The 16,223-nt window shown below is 37.7% G+C and overlaps 1 long non-coding RNA gene across 1 annotated transcript; it reads left to right on the top strand.

Annotated features, from left to right (window-relative positions):
- The first annotated feature begins 4,244 nt into the window (after positions 1–4,244).
- On the top strand, positions 4,245–8,296 carry LOC144706726 (uncharacterized). Its single transcript, XR_013582312.1, has 3 exons — positions 4,245–6,450; positions 6,522–7,934; positions 8,014–8,296. It is a non-coding gene; the product is annotated as an uncharacterized LOC144706726 (long non-coding RNA).
- The last annotated feature ends 7,927 nt before the right edge of the window (positions 8,297–16,223 follow it).

A 16,223-nucleotide genomic window follows, 5' to 3' on the forward strand; every position in this document is an offset into this window, starting at 1 on the left:
CATACGTCTCCGTCTCAAGGGGACAGATGCCGGTATCGGATATCGGATGTGGATATCGAAAACCGATATCCACATCGGATCAAAGCTATTTCGTAAGTGTCGTTAGGTTGACCGTGTACTTTCGATTCAAAAATTTTGAATCGAAAATACACGGTCATTCGGTCAGAGGCTCAGAGCTTAGACGAAGGTGGACGGCGAAGGATGGCGGAGGCGGACGGCGGAGGTGGACGGCGGAGGCGGACGGCGGAGGCGGACGGCGGAGGCGGACGGCGGAGGCGGACGGCGGAGGCAGACGGTGGCGACTGACGGTTGCGGCTACAGAGGTATGTCTTCTTATCTCTTCTGATTTTTAATTCTATCTTTTGATTTCTTGTCTCTCAAATGTCACTTTTTATTGCTTTTGATTTTCTGTCTCCGCTCTTGATATTGAATTTATACCATGGCAAATGCATACCAATCTATCTGAATCTTCTTCACTGTTGAGTGTTGAGCATTGATCTTCTAAGTCTCCCTCTCTCTTCTCATTCTCTCGTACTCTCCACTCTCCTTTCTTCACTCTTCAGTTTCCAATTCTCCCTCGCCCCTCTCTTCTCTCACGATCATTCTCACTTACAGGATAATTCTCCCTTTCCTTCCCCTAGTCGACATTACAATCTAATTCTCCCACTATCCCTCATTATTTATTTTTCTCAGTGTTATCTCGTTCACCCTCTCTCTTTATTGTTCTCAATGTTTCTCTAAATCTCCCTCTCCCCAGAAATTATCTCACTCTCCAGTTCCTTTTATCTTTTTATCTCTAATTCTGAGTCTCTCTCAGTCTCTCTTACTCTCTGATTGTTTCTCTAATTCCTTCTCTCCTTTTTATCTCGTTCACCCTCTCTCTCACTCCGTCAATTTCCCAGTCTCCCTTTCTCTCATTCCATTTTAGTGGATTTCTTTTTTAAGTTCTCCCTTTCTCCTTTAATTCTAACTCACTCTCCGATTCTTTTTATGTTTTTAGTTCAAACTCTTCCTTTTCTTTCCTTATTCTCTCTTACTCTCTCATTCTTACTCTCCTTTTTCTCTCGTTCACCCTCTCACTCACTCTGTCACCCTCCCTTCTCAAATTCCATTTCACTGGAATTCTTTCTCTAATTATCCTCCTCTTCTCTCATTCCATCTCAATCTCTGTTTCTTTCTATTTTCTAATCTCTAACTCTTCCTTTCTTCTCTCATTCTCTCCTACTCTCTGATTAATTCTTTAATTCTTTCTCTCAATTTTCTTTCTGATGCAGGACAGCTAGGGTGAACAAGGGCGACTGAGGAGGGATGGGACAACGACGGAAGGAGGGTGCTGACGGGTTTGGTAGGATGGATAAAACAGACCACAGAAATCCACACGATCGAATTCGGAGCTTAAAACCGATGAAATGCTGGTGGTGCAGCGCCGTTCCTTGTCGAGGGCGGGAGTACTATCTTCAACCACCGCGACGATGCCGAAGCACCAAATCCAATACACGAATTCACATCACGAGGAAAACTCACGAAGGAGAGAGATTTTGGGAATTCCAAATCAAATCAAATCTGTTGGCGGTGGAGAATTCTCGCGGAATACTGAACGAAGAACATGGTGACAACAAAGAGTTCAGGCGTGCCTCAACACCGTAGTGCGTGAAGAGGCTGCGGGGAATTCTGATTCGTGATGAGACTGGACGATTTCGGGCGTTGACCGGCCCACTGGACGAGAAGATCTGGACGTTCCGGGCGTTGAGCGGCCCTAGCAATGAGACGTTTCGTGCTTCAGTGGCCGGAGTGTGTGGGCGTGGGGCGTCGTTGGCGGGACGATTGATGTGCGCTACGACAGGGTGTTGCGGATCCAACTACATGGTCAGTTGGCGGGGTCAAGGGGGGAGTCGCCCCTTTGCGGGGTTCGGGGCAGCGCCCCGAAACCTAAACGGTATGCGCCGCGGTAAGAAGCTTTGAGGGCGTCCCGAAGCGCGGGTGATGGGCATGCGGCGTGCGCGGGCGGCCTTGGGGCGGATGGCCTAGGGTGGCCCTAGGCGGGCGGCTTGGGGCGATCCCTAGGCGGGCAGCCTGGGGTGGCCTAGGGCTGCCCTGGGCGGGCAGTCTGGGGCAGCCTAGGGCGACCCTGGGCGGGCGGCCTTGGGCGGCCCTGGGAGGGCGGCCTTGGGCGGCCCTGCGTGGGCGGCTTGGGGCGGCCCTTGGCGGGCGGCCTGGGGCGGCCTTGGGCGGCCCTGCGTGGGCGGCTTGGGGCGGTCCTGGGCGGGTGGCCTGGGGCGGCCTTAGGCAGCCCTGGGCGGGCAGCTTGGGGCGGCCTTGGGCGGCCTTGGGCAGCCTTGGGCGGGCAGCCTAGGGCTGTCCTGGGCGAGCGGCGACGGCGAGAAGGGAGCATAGGTAGCCGGCAATGTGAGGCAGCGTCGACAGCGGCGGCGGTGGAGATCGGAGATAACGAGAAGGAGGGTAGTGTTGGGGCAAGCACTCCAAGAAGAGAAAGATAACTCTATTCTTGAAATAAACTTGCCTAACTGTTTCTTGAAACAATGGCCTATACATATAGGCCTTGGAGGAAAGAGAAGATACAACTTAACGGCGAGAAATTATAGACGAGAAATTGAAGACGAGAGATGTGACTCGTGTCACGTCAAGGGGCAGTTGTTGATCTGCCGTTGGCGACGTGTCATGATGCGTGAAGGAGCGTGCATGTGTGGAGACGTGCGTGACGCCAGTGTGTTGACTTCGTCCGATGATGGTGGCGGCGTGTCCGTAGCGGCGGCGTTGACGTTGGTTGACGGTGGTGACGCGTCCAATGTCGATGCATTGGCATCCTCGCCATCACTTTCTTTCGCCCTTTCTCTCACACAGTGACTCTCCCTTTCTCTCATCCAATTCCAGTGTAATTCTTTCTCTAATTCTCCCTTTCTTATCAAATTCTATCGCATTCTCTGTTCCTCTTTATATTTCTATCTCTATAAGTCTCCCTCCCTTCTCTCATTCTCTCTTACTCCCTAATTATTTCTCTCAATTTTTTCTCTTCCACCCTCTCTCTCACTCTGTCACTCACCTTTTCTGTCATTCCATTCAAGTGGAATTCTTTCTCTATTTCTTCCTCTCTCGCCTGATTCTATCTCACTCTCTGAATCTTTCCATGTTTTTATCTCTAACTGTCCCTCTCTTCTTTCATTCTCTCTTAGTCCCTAATTCTGTCTCTCAATTTTTTACTCGTTCACCCTCTCTCTCACTCTGTCACTCTCTCTTTCTCTCATTCCATTCCAATGGAATTCTTTCTCTCCAGCAATTATCTCACTCTCCGGTTCCTTTTATCTTTTTATCTCTAATTCTGAGTCTCTCTCAGTCTCTCTTACTCTCTGGTTGTTTCTCTAAATCCTTCTCTCCCTTTTATCGCGTTCACCTTCTATCTCACCCCGTCAATTTCCCAGTCTTCTTCTCATTTATTTTCCTATTCTACCTTTTTATTCTCTTCTTTTTTATCTTCCTCGTTTTTCTCTTCTTTGTTTTTTTCTCCTCTTCTTCTTCTTTATTTTCCTATTCTACCTCTTTATTATTCTTCTTCGTTTCTCTCTTCTTTGCTTTTCTTCTCTTCTTCTCCATATTCTTCTTCTTCTTCTTGTTTCTTCTCTTATGCCCATTAATTTATCGTCTTCTTCTTCTTTTTCTCTTCTTCTTCTTCTTTATTTTCCTATTCTACCTTTTTATTCTCTTCTTTTTTCTCTTCCTCGTTTTTCTCTTCTTTGTTTTTTTTCTCTTCTTCCTCTTCTTGTTTTTTTTCTCTTCTTCTTCTTCTTCATTTTCCTATTCTACATTTTTAGTCTCTTCTTTTTTCTCTTCCTCGTTTTTCTCTTCTTCTTCTTCTTCTTTTTAATTTCTTCCTCTAACCTTTTCTTCCCTTCTTCTCCATATTCTTCTTCTTCTTCTTCTTGTTTCGTCTCTTATGCCCATTAATTTATCGTCTTCTTCTTTTATTTCTCTTCTTCTTCTTCTTTATTTTCCTATTCTACCTTTTTATTTATTCTCTTCTTCTTTCTCTTCCTCGTTTTTCTCTTCTTTGTTTTTTTTTCTTCTTTTTCTTCTTTATTTTCCTATTCTACGTTTTTATTCTCTTCTATTTCTCTTCCTCGTTTTTCTCTTGATCTTCTTCTTTAATTTCTTCCTCTACCCTTTTCTTCCCTTCTTCTCCATATTCTTCTTCTTCTTGTTTCTTCTCTTATGCCCATTAATTTATCGTCTTCTTCTTTTTTTCTCTTCTTCTTCTTCTTTATTTTCCTATTCTACCTTTTTATTCTCCTCTTTTTTCTCTTCCTCATTTTTCTCTTCTTTGTTTTTTTTCTCTTCTTCTTCTTCTTTGTTTTCTTTCTCTTCTTCTCCCTCTTCATTTTCCTATTCTAGGTTTTTATTCTCTTCTTTTTTCTCCTCCTCTTTTTTCTCTTCTTCTTCTTCTTTAATTTCTTCCTCTACCCTTTTCTTATCTTCTTCTTTATATTCTTCTTTTTCTTCTTGTTTCTTCTCTTATGCCCATTAATTTATCGTCTTCTTCTTTTTCTCTTCTTCTTCTTCTTTATTTTCCTATTCTAATTTTTTATTCTCTTCTTTTTTCTCCTTCTTGTTTTTCTATTCTTCTTCTTTAATTTCTTCCTCTACCCTTTTCTTCCCTTCGTCTTGATATTCTTCTTCTTCTTCTTGTTTCTTCTCTTATGCCCATTAATTTATCAGCTTGTTATTTTTTTCTCTTCTTCTTCTCCTTTATTTTCCTATTCTACCTTTTTATTCTCTTCTTTTTTCTCTTCCTCGTTTTTCTCTTCTTTGTTTTTTTTCTTCTTCTTCTTCTTTATTTTCCTATTCTACGTTTTTATTCTCTTCTATTTCTCTTCCTTATTTTTCTCTTCTTCATCTTCTTTAATTTCTTCCTCTACCTTTTTCTTCCCTTCTTCTCCATATTCTTCTTCTTCTTGTTTCTTCTCTTATGCCCATTAATTTATCGTCTTCTTCTTTTTTTCTCTTCTTCTTCTTCTTCTTCATTTTCCTATTCTACCTTTCTATTCTCTTCTTTTTTCTCTTCCTCGTTTTTCTCTTCTTTGTTTTTTTTCTCTTCTTCTTCTTCTTTGTTTTCTTTCTCTTCTTCTCCCTCTTCATTTTCCTATTCTACGTTTTTATTCTCTTCTTTTTTCTCCTCCTCTTTTTTCTCTTCTTCTTCTTCTTTAATTTCTTCCTCTACCCTGTGCTATCTAATTAGTGGTTCCAACGTCCAACTCTCCCTCTCTCTTTTCTCACCATCTATAACTCTGTACCTCTACATCTCCCATCTCTTTTCTCTCTCTCATTCTAACGTACATTATAATTTTCACCCTCCCTCGCTCAGCATCTCTTATGTTCTCTCCCCCTCCTCTTTAATTCTATAATTATGCTTTCTTCCTCTCACCTCAATCTCATTCTCCCTGACTCAATATTTCTTGCTTGTATATCTATCATTCTTCCTTTATCTATATATTCCATTCTCCTTTGATTCACTATTTATTTAATTGTCATATCCATTGCATCCGTTACTTAATTCAGAGTTTAAATCGCAGTTTGGCATCATGTGATGCCGTTGTATTGAACTTTAGCTTACCAAATTATGACTTCAGAAACATGAACCCACCCGGAGGCAATGACCCAACCCAAGAAAGATCTGGGTCAGGAGCTGTAGGCCCCCAACGTATGGACGCGGGAACTTGTCGTGCCGCACAGAGTCAGCCTCGTTTGAATTGTTCAGTCATCATTGACTACTTCGAACAGATGAAAGATGGATACTACACATGCTTAGTGTGCCGGGAGTTGAACCTGCACAGTAAGAGGAAACCAATAAAAAGGCAAGCCGACAAAAGCACCAACGTATTCTGGCAACATTTCAAATCCTGCCATCCAACTCGTCACGCGGAGCTCAAGGGCGAAGCCCCTGCAGACCCTGATCAGCCATGCATCACTGACAGAATGCAGAGCAAACAACAAGGAGAGCCTAGCCATCAGGGGCTGATTAGAGGGCACACTCCAGATGAGACGAAGAATTTCATTGCACAATTCGTATGCTTGACTGATTCACCCTAGAGCATTGTTGACAATGTCGCCTTCAAGGATATGTGGCGTTGCGCAATGCTTATCGACTTGGATCCTCCAAGTGCAAAGGTCATAAAGAAGTGGACCATCGAAATGCACGGCTGAATGAAACATGATGTGAGGAAGCTCTGGGACAATACGAACTGAGTGTCACTCACCGTAGATGCATGGACTGCGGAGAACGGAACTGGATTGCTAGGCATCACCGTTTACTGGGTGGACGACACATGGGCGTACAGAGAGTGGGTACTTGCCATCCGAGAAATCGTCGGCAAGCACGATGGGGAGAACATGGCGTCCATTGTTCTCTAAGCACTAGATGAATTCTATCTGCGGACGAAGGTCAGCACTCAGCGTCTATCTCATTTTATTAGTTGAACTTGTGCCTTTAAATGTGGAACGTAATTATGCAGGTCTACGCCGTGACTACTGACAATGCCATGGCGAATAAGAGGATGTTGGCATTGATGGCGAGAAAGATGAAGAGCGTAAACCCGGTGTTTAGTGCCAGGAGGCACATCCCATGTGTGGCACACATTCTGAACTTTGTCGTGCAAGTGGAAATAAAAAGCTTCGGTATTCCTTCGGCCCAAGCTATGGAACCCGAAGAAGGCGACGTGACAAGGACAACAGAGCACTAAGACATCGACCAGGACAACGAACTCGGTGATATATTCTCAGCATATGATGACAATGAGGGACCACGCAAGCCGTTATATTTGGGTGATGCAGTTGCAAAGGTGCGCACACTAGTGCGGAGTATTCGGAGCTCTACGCAACGGAGAGAACTTTATACACATGCATGTGAAGACGACCCCGAAGTCGAGGACTCCAACATGGTTGTCTTAGACTGTCCAACCCGATGGGACAACACGTACACTATGTTGGCGGCCGCTGTGAAGAAGCGTGATGTAATTGACGAAGTGTCAAAGGCTTTTGGCCGGAAGGCGACGTAGCCGAAGTTGTCTAAGGATGAGTGGGAGTTGGTAAAAGAGTTATGTCGCATCCGTGGCCGTTTCGCCGTATCAACTGATCATGTTTGCAAGATAGTGACGCCAGCGATTTGCGATGTCTTGTATCTCATAGACGACCTCAAGGTTCACATGGAGGAAGTGGTCCAGCAAATCGAAGATGGCACATTCTTCACATCCGTACGACGGTTGCACGAAGGAGATCGTTCGAACATGGCGCAGGCGTGTAGAGTGATGCATTACAAGCTTGCACAGTATGCTGAGATATTGTGGGCGAATGAGGCGATCACTACCGCAGCATTGATGGATCCATTCCACAAAGGTTCAATGCTCCGCTTGGCGTCCGAGAAGCAACCATCGCATACGTACGGTCGTTGTTACCAGGTGACTCGTCGAGCCGTGGACTGAGAGGGGCCGTTGAGAAGGGGAAGACAAAAGGTAAAGAGTTGGACAAGTGGCTTAAGAGCACTATGCGGCACGTGCAACCGGCACCTGTGACAACAAGGTCGGCGTGGGACGAATTCAACCAATTCCTTGCAGAGATTGTGCCTAATGAGGGTGTGTTCACTCCACTATCTTGGTGGGCCAGCACGGGGGTGACACGTTTCCCCTTAATTGTGGCCGTTGCGAGGGATCTATTATCCGTATGTGCGACGAGCGCCCATGCCGAGCGCATGTTCTCGGTTGGCAATGCTATTGTCACGTACAAGCGATCTCGTTTGTCGCCAATAAGCATCGAAACACTAATCACTGTGAAGTGTTGGCTACTTGCGGACAACAAACGGTGGTCCAATGACGTTGAGCTAGATGAGGATGCTGACGACGGAGAAGATGGTGTGGTCGCATGTGCTCGAGGTACACATCACATAAATGAACTAGATTTTCTTACTTCTACGTAATGATCGTTACTTATCTCTTATCTTCTACAACACAGGTGATGATCAAGTAAGCACAAATCTCTGACAGAGCCGTTGGGAGTTTTCTACGGGAACTGCTTGTTTTTGACAGAGCCACAATCATATGTATATGATGAATTTTGCTACAAATGTCGAATTAACGCCGTGTATAGATTCTTTTGAATATCCCCAAATTTTGATACATTTTCCAAAAATTCCTTTGAATATCCCTAAATTACTACGAAGATTCAAATGAAATTAAAATATAATAATTTATATCAACTTAAATAGACCCTTTCAGTTCTTGTTATTTATTTATATCCGGCATTACTATATTCCTCCAACTATCCAATAAATAATCTTAGTATCAATCAAAAAAATTAATCCCTATAATTAAATATCATGCCAAGAAGTATACTTACTCCTCTATTACTCCTATTACTAACTATTTCGAGTATATATACCAAATATAAATTATATCATGCACCTTTATTCTCCTATACATTTGCCATGGTATGCATTTCATCCTCTCATATATTTTTAATTCTACTCAAACCTTACATTACCATATATACTCAGATTAAAAATTCCACTAGTATCTTACACTCTACCCTTATTATTAAATAAGCAGTTTTATTATTCCTCTTACTAACTGCTTCACTTATCTATTAAAGATGTTCAATATATTATGTAAAATTATTTTCTTAAAATTACGTTATATTAACTACTGTCAAAAATTATTTGTAAGTCTAAAATAACCATTCCACCAATATCTTATACTCTACCCTTATTATTAAATCGTCAGTTTTATTATTCCTCTTACCAACTGTTTCACTTATCTATTAAAGATGTTCAACATATTATGTAATTTTATTTTCTTAACATTACATTACATTAAATTCGTCCAAAAATTATTTGTAAATCTAAAATCACCATTCCACTAATATCTTACAATATACCCTTATTATTCAATCGTCAGTTTTATTATTCCTCTTACTAACTGTTTCAATTATCTATTTAAGGTGTTCCATATATTACGTAAATTTATTTTCTTAAAAATAAGTTAAATTAACTTTGTTAAAAAATTATTTGTAATTCTAAAATAACCATTCCACTAATATCTTACACTCTACCCTTATTCTTAAATTGTCAGTTTTGCTATTCCTCTTTTTAACTATTTCACTTACCTATTAAAGGTGTTCAATTTATTAAATAATTTTATTTTCTTCAAATTACATTAGATTAAATTCGTACAGAAAATTGTTGCAAGTCAGAAATAACCATCCCAATAATATCTTACGCTCTACCCTTATTTTTTAACCCTCATATTTATTATTCCTCTTACTGACTATTTCACTTATCTATTAAAGGTGTTAAATATATTATGTAATTTTATTTTCTTAAAATTACATCATATTAAATTCGTTCAAAAATTTTTTGTAAGTCTAAAATTACCACCCCACTAATATCTTACGCTCTACCCTTATTATTAAACCATCATAATCATTATTCCTCTTACTAACTGCTACTACTATCTAGTAAAGGTATTACATATTTTCTTCAATTTTTTTCTCATAAAAATACAGTGTACTAATTTCGTTAAAACATTAGTTGTCACTTGTCAGTCATTCTCATAACCATTCCACTAATATATTACACTCTACCCTAGTACCCTTATTACCCTCATATTTATTATTAAATTTATTAACCATATTATGCAATTTTATTTTCTTAAAATAACAATATATTAATTTTGTTATAACATTAGTTGTCAGTTAAAAAAAACAATTCTACAATATGCAATTTTACCCTCGTTATCATGAAGTTTTAGATTTTTCAGATTACATTAAATTAATTTCGGTCCAACAATAGTTCAGGGCTTCAGGCCCACATAACTGTTGCATTTTTCACAAATAAAATTCGACATAGGACAACATTATGAGAAAAGGCCAAATTATTTTTTCATTACGTAGCATCTGTGGGCGGCGAGCCGGCATAGATGAGATTCAACTGTAAGATGGCTGCGGCAAATATAAAGTCCCAAAAAATTAGAAACTTTTCATATGGGATTACAGACGACTGAAAAAAATATACGGATACCAGTTTTTGATATCCGGATATCGAAAACCGGTATCCGGCATCCGATATCCACCTCGTCCCTCCCCCTTCGATATCCGGTACCGATATCCGGCTAACCCCTGATAGACGGATATCACCCGATATCCGATATCTGGAACCGTCCCATTTTTTTCCGGATATCGGATATCGGTTGTCTGATACCGGATATCGGACGGATATCGGGATGGGCGAACCCTAGTTGGGGGAGAGGGAGAGAGAACAAGGGAGATTAATCTTTGAGAATCTTGAGACCTATAGAGGTAAAACTGTGTGATAGTTGGGAATCAAATTTTAATTTGCCCGTTTCCTCTATAAAAAAATTTGTGTATATACATTGGTTTGTGTAGACAATATCTTCCTATGGATAGATTACTACCCAACTCATGACCCATAGTTAGGTCTTAATTTCATCATATATCTTATTTTCTAAGATTCTCATATCTTACTCTTGGTTATATAAGGTAAAAAGAATGTCCAAACAATATTCAGTCACATTTTTCCTTTTTTAATATATAAAATTCCTATCTTATCCACACATCACGTTGGGGAAAAAATCAACAGAATTTTGGCCATATAAAATTTAGTTTTAGTGCAAGAGGGCAGAGTATGAATAAGATAGTAGAGACAAGGATCTAGGTTGAGTGAAGTGATTTTAATCTAGATAGTTTTTCTTATTTTGACACAACATGTACCAAAGATTGACTCCTTTGAATAGAGCATAAATACTCACAACCTAATAGATATTCATAAGAGAAAAATATATCAGAATGAAACTAGGAAGCAATAATGAACAATAAGATACTCACCTAGATTTTCATTGCTTAAAAAAATACAAAAAAAATAAACTTATAGTATATTTTCAAACGTTGATCCAGTTATTATTGAAAATAAATTCACTTGAGCCTTCAAGGAAAAAAATCAACAAATCTGTAAACAGGAATGAACAAGTTCAAAGGTAAAAAAGTATTTTTAGATTATTTTAATTGGCTTCATAATTTTTATTGATTCATTATGAACCAACTAATAAAACTTATCGACTGAAATGTAGGATTATAGATATTCATAAGGCGAGTATTGAGAAATGGAATGAAAATAGAGAAATAAATATTGCTGGAATGATTTAAGAGTTATAGAAAACCATGGATTTTTTTGTTTGTAAATATACAAATGTTTAATAAATTTTCATAGAATTTTACTAATATTAATGTTCTAAAATCTAGATAGTTACTCAGATAAGCAGATTTAAATTTCATCAATAATTTCAATTTGGGGATATATCTAAACTGCAAAACAATTTTCGATACACAAGTTGAGAGATGTGGTTTTAAGATGATATTTCGAGATAAATAAAAATGACGTCTAACTTTGAGAAAAATTATTGAAGAGCATGGTTGAATTTATATGGAATGAAATGAGAGAAATTTTATTTAAATTACTTGAAGTTGATTTGAAACATAGACGATGATTTAGAGATGTTATGCTTGTTTACTTATTAAAGGACTGTTGTAGATATCAAATTTCAATTGGAAATAAATTATATATATTTAAGATGAATGTTGTGGAGGTGAAAGTTTAATAAATGGAAGATATATACTGATATATTAATGTAGGTAGGTGTTGAATGAAGAGAGTGATTCTGATTAGTAACGCTAATTTAAATGGTCATTTTTCTTTTTATTATGTCCTGAAAACATTTTTTGAAGACATCTATTATTCAAAGAAGAGAATGATGAAGAGTCTCAATAAAGAACCTTGTGGATAATGGATCTGCATGGATGCCTATTACGTGCATCTCGGTGGCAGAATGAGGAGTAAATGAATAATTTAATTTCGATATGTGGCTATCCTAGTGGCATTGGGAGAAGAATTGCATTTTCTCATGCAAAAGTTAATAGAAGGCATTGAGAGACTGATGATATGGGAATGTTGAAGTACAAAAACATTTATTAGGTCTTAGAATAAACATGGTGTCTAAATTGGTGTCTAATTTCATTTCTCCAATGTCCATTTTTAAGAATCCACATAAATTGAAAGTTACTAAATTTAGATACAAAATTTTAAATAACAAATCAATCCCCTGATGTCTTCCAATACCACTATATATTTAAAGTTACTTAATCCTTGTGCCTGCAAATATTTTATTCTATTAGATATTTATAGACATCATATTTGTCTCTTTCTCTCTCTACCCATCCACACTATTAGATATACTCATAGACTTTGCAGCCAATGAAAAATTGTATTGAATTTTATTTTTCGTGGGTTGGTCAACTGAAAGAAAATTATTTCATGATCCATCAATATTTTTGGTACAAATTGCTGATTAACGTTGGAAGAAAAAGAGAAGTGGAGGGGGAAAATCACTTGATCCTGGTGAAAAAAATGATTCATGGAGTGTTCCATGTAACTTTTCTGACATTATCTTCTCAGCAACCATCCACCCATATAAATTCATCTCCATCCATACTTTCACATCCTTTAATATACATCCATCCATCAACATTTCTTCTCATCTCTCCACTATCACTAATCTCTATCTTTGCAAATACATATATACTATTATTTATCGAATTCTCATCTCACCATATAAATCACTAATAATAAATTTTCAAAATATCTCTTACATTCCCTAATCACCATTTAAAATGTCACGAATTCCCTAACATCCATTAAAAAGGTCATGAATCCCTAACTGTTCCTTATGGAAACGCTTCTTGCTCATCACCACCTCATCATATTATTATGAAGCAATGACTTGTATCAATTTTGTTGATGAAATAAATTATCAATGCCAAATTAATCTCAAAATTTGAGTTCATCAATGATTTATTATTTTCATTACATAAAATTACAAATTAGTTTTCGTAATTAATATAAGTATCTGACTATTACTTTGTCTTGGTGTTGCACTCTGTGTTTGAGCAATCTCAAAAGCATATTCATGAATGATGAAAAGTTATTTAAGATATATTATAAATGAATAATTTTGGGTACATGTTTGTTGGATTATTGTAGTACAGGACGTATTATATCATAGAGAAGATTAATATACGAAATTAATTTATATTCTCACAAAGATACTTCTATCCAAGAAAATTTTGATGTTGAGGAATGAACCCTACAAGATAGACCCAAGCTCATTTAAAATTTTTTAAATTCAACAAATATTTAATCAATTCAAGATTATCTCCTGAAAGAAACTCCAAATACTTCTCAGATACATATATATCAAAAGACATAAACTTAAGAGCTGAACATCTACACTCAATGGTGCTAAGGATCAAAGTACTATTTTGTGTTTTCTTTGAGGCTACACTTCATATTGAGTGCCACCTAAACTTCTCTTCAAATATGTTGTGTTTTATTTTTTAGTGGGCAAATATATCCTTTTGTATGTTTTGTATAATAACTCAATAAATATGTATAATGTATGATAAGTATGAACCTGAATTAACAATTGTGTACATCCATTCGAATGTGTCCCTTGACAGTTTTTTTGGAAAAAAATAATATTAGATTAAATTATATTAAAGATTGAAATAGGGCCAATAATGAATAATTACAAAAACATGTTTCGATTACATCCTTGAAACCTTCTTCAAGTTATATGCATGATATCTAAAAAGTACTTTTTTTTAGCTGAGCCAACTTAGTACAGATAATATGCACATATTAGTGTTTTTATCCTGAGATTAGGATGCGGCCTTGGGATATACCAGGAAATAAAAATTAAAGTTTATTTTAACCAGTTTATCTAATTTGGTATTTCTACACAATATCCTCTAGTTTAAGCATCAAATTTCATCCTCTACATTATCCCATTTTCTTATAGGTTACTAATTTCTAAACTTTAGGTAACTTTGGTTCTATATAATGAAGCGGAAAATATGTGAGAGGAGAAATTTAGGTTTTTCCCTTATAATTTTTTTTGGTGGATCCATTTCAAAAATAAACATCATTTACTCTATATTCCAACATTTTTAACTTAATTTCAGACCAGTTAGGCGATGAATGGTGATATGCATGCTACATCTATATTTTATGCAAATTATAGAGTGAATTATGAAATTTATCATTATTTATCAATTTTTGTGCCTAAGTAAAAATTCTAAAGCATTTCGTCAAGTTTTTGGATTATTTTAACTGAAACCACTTGATTAAGTAAAAGCTGATGAACTCAAAATCTAGGTAATAAGTTGTAACTGGTATTTGATATAATTGATAAAAATATGTACGATATTCAAAATATGGTGGAATGGTGGAAGGTTTAGGAATGGTGGTGGAAGGTTTAGGACTAATTTAGGAAGTGGACACTATTTTTGAAATGTTTGGATGGAAGAAAGTAGATGCGTGTTAGCTACACAGTGCTGTTGGAGAATTTAATGATCGGGGAAAGTAACAGGTTTATTTTTACTGTCATTGTGATTTTAATTCACCCAAATAACATAAAATTCATACTTATAGAAAACTCACTCAAATGTGGATAGTAGGAGTGAGAAGTCTCCAAAGAACTGGCCTTGAGAGATAAATTTAATGGTTGGGTTACAGTTAGGGAGAATTGGGATCATATGTAATGATAACTACTAATAAGTAGTGAAAGGGAGAGTTGAGATAGTGATAAGATAAGTTAACTATATCACCTCGTATGATTAGTATTTTTATTGATATTCAAAATAGTAAGCAAGTAAGATGATGAAATGGATGATATTATAATAGTATTCAAAATCTTATGATTAGTATTTTATTGATATTCAAAATAGTAAGCAAGTAAGATGATGAAATGGATAATATTATAATAGATAATTGAAGAATTATTTTTACAGTTTACTCAGAAGGTAGGACTAATAAGATAGAGAGATTAGTATGGAACTATTTTTAGTAGAAGATGTTTTTTGGTGTTATTATTTATTCTAATTAATATTTTGATTATATGTACGGCAGGGTATGTTGATATAGTAATGGAGGGTGGACTAACATGTATAGGGTTAATAAATCAGAGTATTTACTTTAGTAGGATGTGAGAGAAAACATGAAGAAAATAAGGAATAAGAATATTGATGATAATAAGCAAGATATTGTTTAATTATATATATTTATAAGATAGCAAAAAAATTTTATGCCAAGAGTTTAATATTAATATAGACAGGTAGAAGTGAAGGTATTATTTAATTTATAAGAGTTTATTGAATTAGATATAGAGAGAAATTTAAGAATTAAGACTATGAGTTGAGAATATTTTTAAATTTAATTTTACAAGATTTAAGGAATTTGTGGGGGAGAGAGAGAGAGAGAGAGAGAGAGAGAGAGAGAGAGAGAGAGAGAGAGAGGGGGAGAGGGGGGGGGGGAGAGGGGGGGGGGGGGAGGGGGGGGGGGGGGGGGAGGGGGGGAGAGGGAGAGGGAGAGGGAGAGGGAGCGGGAGAGGGAGAGGGAGAGGGAGAGGGAGAGGGAGAGGGAGAGGGTAAGAGAAGAGAGAATTGCTCATTAGCGGGCTTGATGATTATGTATTTATGTTAGTTTTTTAGAAAAAGACTAGTTAGTAATAGTAATAACTACTTATGTAGGCGTACATATTTAATAACTAGTTTTAGTATTTTTTTATAAGGTGAAATTGTCAGGAAAATGTAGAAAACTTGGGGGCTCAATGCGAGGTAAGAGTTTGATAAAAGGCCGCAAAGAGGTTGCAATATGGAATCTCTATGAAATCTGACTTGATACGTGACTTAATTAAAACTAGTGCTATATATCTTGTTCAACTATGCATTATCATCCATATCGAGTAGGGGGAGGTACGGATCTGCCTTGATTCAGGTGAGTAGGGATAGGCACACCGATCATCTTCTCCTAGGGTCGATATGCATCCTTGCTCATCTTCCTCTATGCTGGTGTGGATCTTGATCTTCCTCTACTCTCCTTGGTGCAGTCCTAAGCGGTTGAAGCTGTCTAAGAATGATCACTCCTCTCCCTTGCTCGTCCCACCGCCGGATGGGTCTCTCACTCCAAAAGTGTGTATGAATCGGAAGATCCCAAATTAGGAAGCCATCGAGCTCCATTAAAGACTTGGGAAAGATCCCCAGCATGGTAAATGGTGTGGACGCACCTCGGGGTCTTTCCAGGCTATCAGGTGGCCTGT

The sequence above is a fragment of the Wolffia australiana genome, chromosome 8 (assembly GCF_029677425.1).
Source record: "Wolffia australiana isolate 7733 chromosome 8, ASM2967742v1".
In the NCBI taxonomy this organism is placed as follows: Eukaryota; Viridiplantae; Streptophyta; class Magnoliopsida; order Alismatales; family Araceae; genus Wolffia; species Wolffia australiana.